Below are 10653 nucleotides of genomic sequence, written 5' to 3'. Positions count from 1 at the left end.
GGTCTAATAAAAGATATCACCTCTTCCAAGAGTTTTGATTTCTTTCTTCTAAAAAAAAAATTCAGTTAATCTCTCTTTTCGAGCCAATGTGTGAAGATAGCTAGCTAGCATGGAACACCATACATCCTGCATTCAAACAACCTAGCATCTCCTTCTTTTGGACTATCCAGGGATTTCATTAGCATACAGATCTGGGCAGTTAGGGCTGTGCGAAGCTTCGGTCCCTGATTCGATTTGGCAGAGATTTGGCCCGATTTGGTAGCTGAATCCTTGAATCCAAATCTAATCAGAGAACCCTTTAATCTCTCCCAGTCAAATCGGAACCCTCTGAATCAATTCAGAAAGATTCGGAAATTTGGACATAGAGACAGTTTTAAAGGTTTTTTTCTACATACCTCTAGGTAGCAGGGGCTCGTGAGTGCTGCAATACTGGGGCACATGGAGCATCCCACAGAAGCATGGGGGGCTCCCCAGCACTCTTGGCAGCAGACCTGGAAGTGGACCAGAAGCACTTCTAGTCTGGAATGGGCATCCAAGGGAGGTGGTGCTCTCCCCTACCTTGGGGGTCTTCAAGAAGAGACTGGACAAGCACCTAGCTGGGGTCGTCTGACCCCAGCACTCTTTCCTGCCTAGGGCAGGGGGTCGGACTCGATGACCTATTGGGGTCCCTTCTAACCATAACATCTATGAATCTATGAGCATCTAAGCTGAGGTTAGGTGACTATCTTCTAGTGAAAAGTCCCACTAAGTGCTCATGTACATCTTTATGATTGTGAATACTTTTAAAAATCTGGCATTGAGGCCCCTGCCCAAGGTCACACAAATAGTTTACAACAGAACAGAGAACTGAAAGTTCCTAAACCCCAGGGCTAGGGGCAGAAGTTATCCATAAACCGGCTTAAGTGACCAGAAACCAGTTTAAACCTGTAATAGAACATAAGTTCAGTGCACACAAGCCAATTTCAAAATGGACCAAACTGATTTAAGATAAACCTGGTTGAATGTAGTATCACACTTAACTGATTTGGGTCAAACCGGTTTATGCAACTTCTTTCCCAGACTGGCTCCTGGTTTAAATTAAACCAGAGCCCCCCAGCATGCTCTGGACCTGTGGGCTGGGCTGTGCTCTCTGCTTTTTGAGCCAGAGCTCTGTGAACTGGGCAGAAGCCTAGTGCAATGAGCAGTCCCTGCAGGGCGTGAGTGGAAAGCAGCCAGAGCTGGAGCCAGAGCTCCATGCGCTTGGCAGAAACTGCAGAGCTGAAGCTTCCACTCGCACAGTCTGTGACAGCTCTGACCGCCCAAGTCCTGCCTGCAACCTAGCCTCTCCGCCAGGAAGGGACTTCTGCTCCCAGGACACCATGAGAGGGACTGCTGCCCCCATCACAGTTGCTCCCCCCTCACCGCTCTAGCAGCAGGGGTAGGGGTGTGGCTAGAGGCCAGCCAGAATGGCTCTCTTAGGTGAGGGGGCAGGGAGAGAGGTTATTTCCCCCCTCCCTCTGGCATCTGGTGAAGGGGGCAGGAGGCAGCTAATCCTGCTGCCTGCCCCACGCATGGAGTGATCGGCTGTGGCAGCGGCAGTTGGGGTAGGCAGACCCTGGCTGCAGCCCCCTGGGGACAGGGGGGAATAAACCCCTTCCTGTTTCCTCTGCCTCAGGCGGCCATGCTGGCTGGCCTCTGGCTGCGCTCCTGCCCCCACAGCTGCAGTTGGTTGAGGTCTGTGCTGGTGGGACGGGGAAGGGGGAATTAACCCCCTTCTCTGGCCAGTTCACTTGAGGCTGCTGCCTGGGCTGGCCATGCTCCCCCACCACAGCTTTTCCGCAGGCAAGTGCTGCTCTAGCACCCCCTAGCTTCTGGCCTGAGCCACTGCAGGCATGGGCCTGCATTTCCTGAGTCAAAAATGAATGTCTATTCACTTGCAAATTGGTTCAATCTAGGCAGGTTAGACTAGCTTGCAAATATTGAATCAGTTCAGGCTCTGGCTTTTTGAGTGTCTGTCCCTAGCCCAGGTTAGTGCTGGCACCACTGCACTAACTTTCCTTTGACAGGTGAAAAATGGGAAACAGCAAAACAAGTTCCCTTTATCCTTTTCAATCTGGTTGTTTATGTATTGCAATCACAGGTTGAAGGGACCATCTCTGGAGTTCAGAAGGTGGAGTCTTTCATTCAGTTCACTCTGGCTTTGGTCTCTGAATATGTCTACAATGCAGCTGTAGAGAGCTCATTCTTGTCGCCAAGGTAGTAAAATGCAGGTCTTCCCACAGGTCCTGTTTCTTTGGTTCACCATCTCATGCCTGCCTGCTCTCAGATGGTGTCAATTGTTTCCCAGGTCCAGGACTATTATTTTATACATTTCCAAGTCTTTTATGTGCAAAAGCCTTCTTCCCTCCTATCAGCACACAACATCACAGCCCTCTTATCAGGGACTGGCTAGCCTTTTCCTTCTCTAGCCCGCTTCAAAGGGATCCCTACCATCCTTTCACTGAAGACACAGGCTCACCGTTCTGGACTTTCCTTTCTTTGGACCTTCCTCAGTTCTCTCTTAGCAGGGAATCACTATACTGGGAGCTATTATTCTCCTCTGCCCAAAGGGACTTTCCTTACTTCTGGCCAAGTGCTTCCTCTGGGCACAACTGACTAGGTTCCCTGTATCAAAGAGGTAGTTATACAGGGCTAAGGTATTCAGGCCAGATCAGAGTGTATAACAAATGATTTGTCACCTGCATTGTTTCAGCATTAGGGACTAACTTATTTGTTTTAGTCCCTGCAGAAAGCATCCTTTTCTATTTACCCAGGAAAATGGAATGAAATAGTTAACACATTTGTAAGGATACTACAGCATCTATTACATTAATACGATAGATACTTTTCAAATGCTGCCTGATTCCACAGTATCTGTCTCAGTGGGCATGTACATTCTTCTTCTGTGGCTACGTCTTCTACACCTGCATAGTGAATGAAAAAGCTAGCTGGGAGATCAGTGACCTCATTTACCTGCTGGAGAAACAATACATCACCTTACACAGATATAAGCAGGATACAGACAGGAAGACCGAAGCACCTGGGAGGCATTAGCTGAAAGGAAGGGAGAGGGAGAGATTGTTAGAGGAGAGGTTAAATGCTGTAAGGCAGATTCAAAGGTGATGCACTGGATAGGGTGAGAGTTACCTCTTCTGCTTAGTTTGACCTCTTTACAATTAACTTCTCCCCTAGGTGCATGTAAGAGAGTCTAGACTAGTTTCATCTGCATGCCACAGACTGAAAAGGGCTATAACATACACTGTCCTCAGCAATTTACCAAACTTCTTCTAAATATCAGTGAAGTAGGGGGAAATCTGAGGGAATCAAATACACACTTTCCTTCTGCCTTCCACCCAGTGGGTACCTGCTGACATCAGTAGAATTATCTGAAGTATTATTGGCACTGACAAACATCTCAGTGTTGGATACTTTCTCCCTCACAACCGTGACATGACCCAACTACCCTCCTTTATCAATTTATCAAGTTATTGGTCTATTTTTTGGAACTGGTGAAAGTACTAGCATGGCTCATTTGCATTTTGGCTGGTTCAGCTGTGTCTCAGGCCTCGTGAAATCACCCATCATGGCTGCACTCAAAACAAAATCTCTCTACTCAGGGTCCAGTTTATCATGCCCTGATGTACAGTATTTATAAAGAACAGTTTTAGCCCCTCTCAGCCTTTGTTTTGCTAGGCTAAACACACCTCTTTTAGTCTCCTGTCATTAAAAAGGCTTTCTATTCCCTGATAAACCAAGTAACCATTTTCCACCTCTGTTCCACTATGACTTCATCTTCCCCACAAGTGACTAGAGCTATGTATAATATAGTGTCCCCAGTGCCTTAAACAATGGCAGTAACGCTTCCCCATCTACTGGAAATACCTCACCTTTTGCATGGTCATAAAAAAATCAACTCTTTATTAAAAGTTTGGATACAGTTTTCTGATCCTCCCTTCTTTTGCAAGCATTCACATGACAACATGTTGTACAACCAAGCTAACTTATTAACAGATAAACTACAAATACTGTGCTGAAAACATTACAGGCAACCAACCCCGTGACTGCAAAGTCAACAAATGTTGTGTACGGGAGCTGTGACCCCAAATAGTGCAAAGTCGCTGGTAGGGGAACTGAAGATTTGCAGTACCTTGGCTCTCCTTTTCTTGGGGCTGCAGAAGGGTAGAATGAACAGGAATATCTACATTCCTTGGCGTCTCAAACCAGCAGAGACTTCCCATGCCTGAAGAAGGGTGAATACACCCAAAAGCTTGCCAAGAACTTTTTTCCAACTACTCAGTTGGTCTAATAAAAGGTATCACATCTACCCAAAGAACCTTGCCTGCCTGTGTCATTAAACCAACACGGCTACAACCAAAAACCCAGGGAACATCTATCCATTCCAGGAGTTCATGGACTAGTTCACAGCTTACCCAGCTCCAGAATTATCCCGTGGCTAACTTGGCTGCAGAATGTCAGAGCAGGGAGGATGGGCCATAGGTATGGGGGAAGGGGTGGGAACTGGGGAAGGGGTAGGAACTAGAGGCTGTAGCTTGGTAGGTGGCAGAGTAAGAAGCTGCTAAAACAGCTCCCTCTGTTGCTGTTAATGGTGTTCCTTTAACCATTGCAAGTCATGATACAATCATTTCAAGACCACTTTGTCTTCTCTTTCCTTTTTCTCCATATTCCTTTCCCTGTCCAACTCCTTCTCCATCTGGCAATCACGGTGTTGATTGGACCTGTGTCCAAATTCACCATCCATTTCTTGCAGCAGGTCAAGCGTAACCCTTTTTCTTTTCCCCTGTGGATCACTTACAACAGGGGGCCTGGTTGCGAGCTTCCTAGCAAATTTGAGCTAGAAGGTCGTGACGGGACAACAAAAGAACATGGGTTTTGTCCCTGGGGGCACCAGGTAAAGGAAGACAAAAATAATAGCTCTTTTTTTTGTTTTATACATCATGCAAAGCTACAAGCAGATACTTTTATCAATCTATGTGCCCTAGCCAGCAGACATACTATGGTAAACATTTAAGAGACAATTAATTTAAACAGTTAAAAAAATTAGAACTAATGGAGGTGGCGGGTTGTGCAGTCAGGTTGAGTGAGGGGCTTGCTCAACATTGATTTTTAGTATTACTTTTGGCTAGAGAAGCCTTGGAGAATGGTTGTTGGTTGGACATCCTTGATTAGGAAAGAGAACAACTTTTCCAGGCCAGTGATAGAAGATCTTTTCTCTATTCAGAGGAGATATTTTGTTGCCTGATGACTGAGCATTATACCAATGACTGGAGAGGGCTTGTCAGCTACAAAGGCGGTAACTGGAAGTTGCCTCACCTGGGAATCTCACTTATTAGCCTTAGTTTCTCTTTGGTGAGAAATTCTCAAATGTCACCAACCATGCAGGGAAACTCAGATAAACATGAACAGGATGCAGGCGCTTGTTAACAATGGACCTGCTTTCCCTTCTCCAAACCCTTTTAATGTCTCAACGTAATGCCACTGATGCAGAGAACAAGAAGGGCAAGCACTGTTGCCATCAAGGGACTTTTTCACTTGGTACACACACTGAGAAACAAAGGCAGGTTGCATGGGCCAGTGCTGTTATTCTAGTAATCAGTATAACACTATATTGGTGTGACAGAGTTACTATGAGGGCAGTAGATGTAGAAATATGCATTTGTGCTTGCAAAGCCTGCAATCCCACCTTTGATTTTTTTAATTCCATTAATGAGTTCAAAAGTAGCTAGATTGTATTAATAACTGCATTTAACATCCCCACCCCCTTCCTCCCTTTACAGTGGAATTCATCTCTGATCAGAAAGGATAGAAGTCCTTGAAGAAAGGCAGGCCAGGGAAATGGCATGGCTTCTGCCCTCAAGTGAAACAAAACCCCACCCCATTGCAGATATCCTCCATAACAATAACCGCATTGGCCATAATATGGACATACCTCCCAGTTGTGCTGGATTTTCCCCCATTGTATTTACAGAGATGGTAGCTGCTGCTTACCAGCTGTGCCTCCACCTCCACTGGTGTTTCACCTTTGGTCTGTCTCCTGAACCCCTCCCCATATATCTCCTTGAGGTAGGGCTCCAGGACATCCCCTGCCTCATCTGGCTGTTTTATCTGTTCTGGGATAAGTTCCCAAGCTGGAGTTTAGCCTTCTTGGCTGGTACATCTGCCACTGGGGTCCACTGACCCCCCTCTACCACAAAGCCTGCTCTGGTACCATCACCAGTGTTTCCACCTCCAGTCTAAATAAATCAGACAGTCCCATCTCAAAAGCCTCTCACAACCAGCTCAGACTCCTCATAGCAGGAGCAAGTAGATGGGGAGTGGCTGGACAAAGGGTGGGCATACTGGGCCTGGCAGAAGGCATCATTTGGTTTTTCGAGTACTGTCTGAACAGGGCAACTGTCTAGTTAGTTCTCAACTTTGCCAGCCTCTTTGGCAATAACAACATACAAGTGCAAATTGTGGGTGCCTCTCCCAAAATCTTGCCCACTGCTGCACTTATGCCACAGGAGAACAAGAGGCCTGGTATGCTGCAGGTTGTCACAGCATCTTTTCAAATTGAGTGAGTTGAGCAGTACCAAAATACAGCAGTGAAATGCTGAGTTATACACTGTCAAGAATCAACCATGCTTTTAAGGGGAAGCTCTGCTTTGGGACTCCCCCAAAGCAGCCTTATTCAGTCTCCCTTTCCTGAAAGACTCCCTGAAGCCAGTCAGGCCATGGCTTCTTGTGGGGCAAGGTTTTTGCTTAAAACACTGACTCCTCTCAGGCCCTGGCTTCCCCAGCAACCCATAGCACTTCCACTTTGGACAGCTGCTTTGTTCCACTCCTAGGAACAAGGGGTCTTCTTCATCAAAAGGGGTGGGGTTAGAGTGCCAACATCCCAACAGCATGGCAAGCTCTACTTCAGAACAAACAATCTGTATTGTGCCACTCCAATTCTCTGTCCTCTTTGGGTTTATTCCTCTACTCCTGTGTTTCTCAAACTTTCAAAACATGTAACATTTCCCTGCCAGAGGAAATCATACCAGGGCTGAGATGTACCATGGAAAAATGACACCAGATAAGTCTTTCTTTAAGGAAAGGATGAGTCTGTTCCCATGGTTCTCAACCTGTTTAACCTCAGGGCTCCCTCCATATCTTCTTTGAATTTTGTGGAACCCTGCTGAAAATCACTGAGATGGAGCTAAATGCAGAAGAGATCTGGGGGGCAGGCTCATGGCTAAAAAAGGTTGAGAATCACTGATCTAGCTGATGCTACTTAAGGTCAGCGAGGGCAGGACCTCACCTTGCTGTGACCTGCTCTTTCCACTGGCTGCTGCCTCCTTCCCCCTGGTCTGCATCTCAAGGTACAAAGGCAACCCCACTGCTGAGGCTGTTCCTGCAGGGTTTCATATGCTAGCAATCACCCCCATGGCCCCTTCTTCTGGCCCTGCATGCATGGGGGGAGTGGAAGGGATGAGCCAGGCTGCAAAGTGTGGCTCCGTCTGTGTTCCTACCTGCTGCCTGCTTGCAGTAGAGCATGCCGCTGGGAGCATGGGGGAGGAGGAGGGCTGGCTCTACTCTGACCTCCCTGGGACTACCTTTTCCTTTCCCCAGCTTTCTCTGAACCTCCCTCTTTCTCCTCAGGCCCAGGCAGCCATCTTTGCAACGAAACAGTTACAAAACTAAAGTATTACCCCAGGGGACTAACACTTACCCAATACAATTAAACATAATGTCATAGGGAACAAATCAGGGAGCCCTGCTGCTAGGCCGAGATTGCCATTTGCCCCCAGGGTGCAAAAGGCATAAAGGCATCCTGCATATGAAACTGTTTACATCAGTGGTTTTCAACCTGTGGTCCACGGACCCCTAGGGGTCTGCAGAGTATGTCTAAGGGGTCCTGAATCAAAAGTATGTGAATACCTACACTTAAAATTCAAAAGGGTCTGCACCTCTATTTGACATTTTGTACAGGTCTGCAAACGAAAAAAAGGTTGAAAACCACTGGTTTACATCAAAACATGCTCACACTGAGCCCCCAAAGTGTTTTCCACCACAACTGCAGGCTAGAGCTCATACCACTCTTTCACCACACAGTAATAGGTATTGATAAAATAACAGGGAGCTTCTAGGGTTTAGGAAGCAAGCGGGAAGGCAGAAAGCAGAAAGGCTGGAGTATATGGTCCTGGAGAATTGTGGGATAGCTATGACTATGAAAACCCGCACAACACAACTGCATCTGAGCAGCATTCACAGTAGAAAACAGCTGAGTTTGAGACTACCTTACAATGAACTAAGCTTTAACCTATACGCATCAGCAGGGAAAAAAAAGTTTAGATACAAAGGAATTAGAAACCTAGGGACAAGGGGTGATCCAGGGGGATGCACTGGTGCACTTGAAACCCTACCTGCCTGCCAAGCAGTGGCAGCAGCATTTCTACTCAGGCAGTGCTGAGGGAATCAATCGACTTCATGGCTCATAATCTACTTGATCCCTTCTAAATCCTTCATCCCACAGGTGTTAAGAATCCCCTCTTCCATTTAATGGTTTGGATGTTCCACCAACCAAGCTGTCTCTTGTTCTGCAATTCTCCTGTCTGCTAGCTGCTCCTGGTAATAAAGCTTCTATTTCACTGCCCTGTGGATGGTTTTTAACTCATTCCAATGAAGTTCTATTTGTTTTTGCTTCAATTCTAAACTGAATAATACAGCCTTAGGCACCTAGCAAATGAGTAAAGCTTCTAGTTTCTTTTAACTGGAGAAAAACATATGTTGTTTTATATTGATGATGCACTTCACTATGTGCACCCCTTACCTTTCCAAAATTCTACATGTGCCTATGCCTGGGGATAAGGATTTTGTAGATGGGTTTGGACTAAACTTTGGGTAAGAGCGGAGGATAAACCTGCAGAAACATTTGTGAATATGGCCAAGGTGAATCAGAGAGAGACCTTTTTTGGGACACAGTGCTGGCTAAAGAATGGCAGGCTTGAGAATATCTGAGCAAAGGCACTGAGAATTTTTTCCATTTCTCCCGTGCTCAGGCAAATAGGTAAATTGTACTCGGTATACTATTTTGTAAATAAATACAATTACACCAAAGGTTATAGTGGACATGCATCGCCCATTTTCTCTCCTGGCAGAAATGATCTGGCAAGGCTATGAATATTGGTTAACATCTCCAGCCATTTGGATAAGTGTGCCTTTTCTGATACTTAGTGCAGGTTATGTTTAAATTTCTCAGTTGATTGGGGGGGGCAGGGGGTGGGGGGAGGATTGCTTTGCTGGGAAGCTGTCCTACAGTCTACAAGATCTTACTGGCAGGGTTTTTTTCCTTTTTATTCAGCTGAGCTGCCAGCCTTTTTCTGCAGAAATAAATGACCAAATAAAAAACAAATCAGAAAAACTCCCCCACTGAGCCTATTTCAGTTGTTGCTGTTTTTTGTCAGATTTATTTTCTTCCTGCAATGCTTTAGTTTCCAGATGAAGGAATCTGAAGAAAAGATTATTATTACCAAGAAATTTGCAAATTAGTGAAGCTCAAAACATTACCCCAAAACCATTTTAGTAAAATTAGCCAGGATGGTCTAAAACCATTACATTTTCATTCAGATGATCAAATATTTGGATTTGGAGGTCCTATTACTCAGACAAAATTTAGAACTATTTATATTGGAAATACAATATGAGCTCTGATGGGTGTGAAAATGAGGAAAGCATTTGAATCCCAGAGAAAAAAGAAACACAGAATTTCCTTCTTCTTTATTTTGGGCATTGGTATTCTTCAGAAGAGACAGGCAAAAATGGGGTGAGCTTTGAACATGATAATACAGTAGCTGTGGATAAAGGGAATCAGAATTCTAGGATCCATGAAGAATGGTATGAAATAGAATATGCATTGTATTATTATGCCTTTATATAAATCAAGGATGTGTTCTCACCATGTCCAGTTCAGGTCATATCATCTCATAAAGGATACAGCAGACAGGAAAGGCATTCAGATATGGGCAACTATAAAGACTTTCCTGTAAGAAGTGATTGACAAGTCTTGGACTGTTTACCTCAGAGAGAAGCACACAAAAGGGAATATAATGAAAAGTACAGAATAATAAACAGCATCGGAAATGGTAGGTCAGGCACTTAGAGTCACTGTTTGTTGTAAAACAAGAACAAAGAGACTTTTACTGAAAATTTTAGGCAGATCATTTAAAACTAGGGGTGCAACAAAAAAGATTTTCTTGGCTGATACTAATGGCTGATTATTTATTAACCAGTCATATCAGCCAATATCTTTCCAATAGCGAATTTACAGGAATGCGGCCCAGCAGCTTGGCGAGCAGCGTTCCGCCGCTAAGTCTGGTGGGGGGAAAGGGGCATGGGGGGGAAAGGGCGTGGGAGTGACAGATCAAGGTCCCCATGGTGAGGGAGAGAGTGGGGCAGGTGCAGTGGCAGGGGCAGGCTCTGCCCAGCTGGGGCATGGTGTGGGATGGAGCTGCGGGTGGATCACCTGGGGTGCATGGGAGAGGTAGGGAGGGGGATGCAGCTCCCTGCCACTGCATGGCTCCCCAGGGGAGGCATGGAGGCTATGTGCCCTCTGGCTTTGTGCATGGGGTGAGGGTGGGCTGCCTACTGTGGGCT

Source organism: Crocodylus porosus, unplaced genomic scaffold (genome assembly GCF_001723895.1).
Source record: "Crocodylus porosus isolate Cpor-Errol unplaced genomic scaffold, CroPor_comp1, whole genome shotgun sequence".
Lineage (NCBI taxonomy): Eukaryota > Metazoa > Chordata > Crocodylia > Crocodylidae > Crocodylus > Crocodylus porosus.
Note: the sequence above shows the minus strand (reverse complement) of the source record.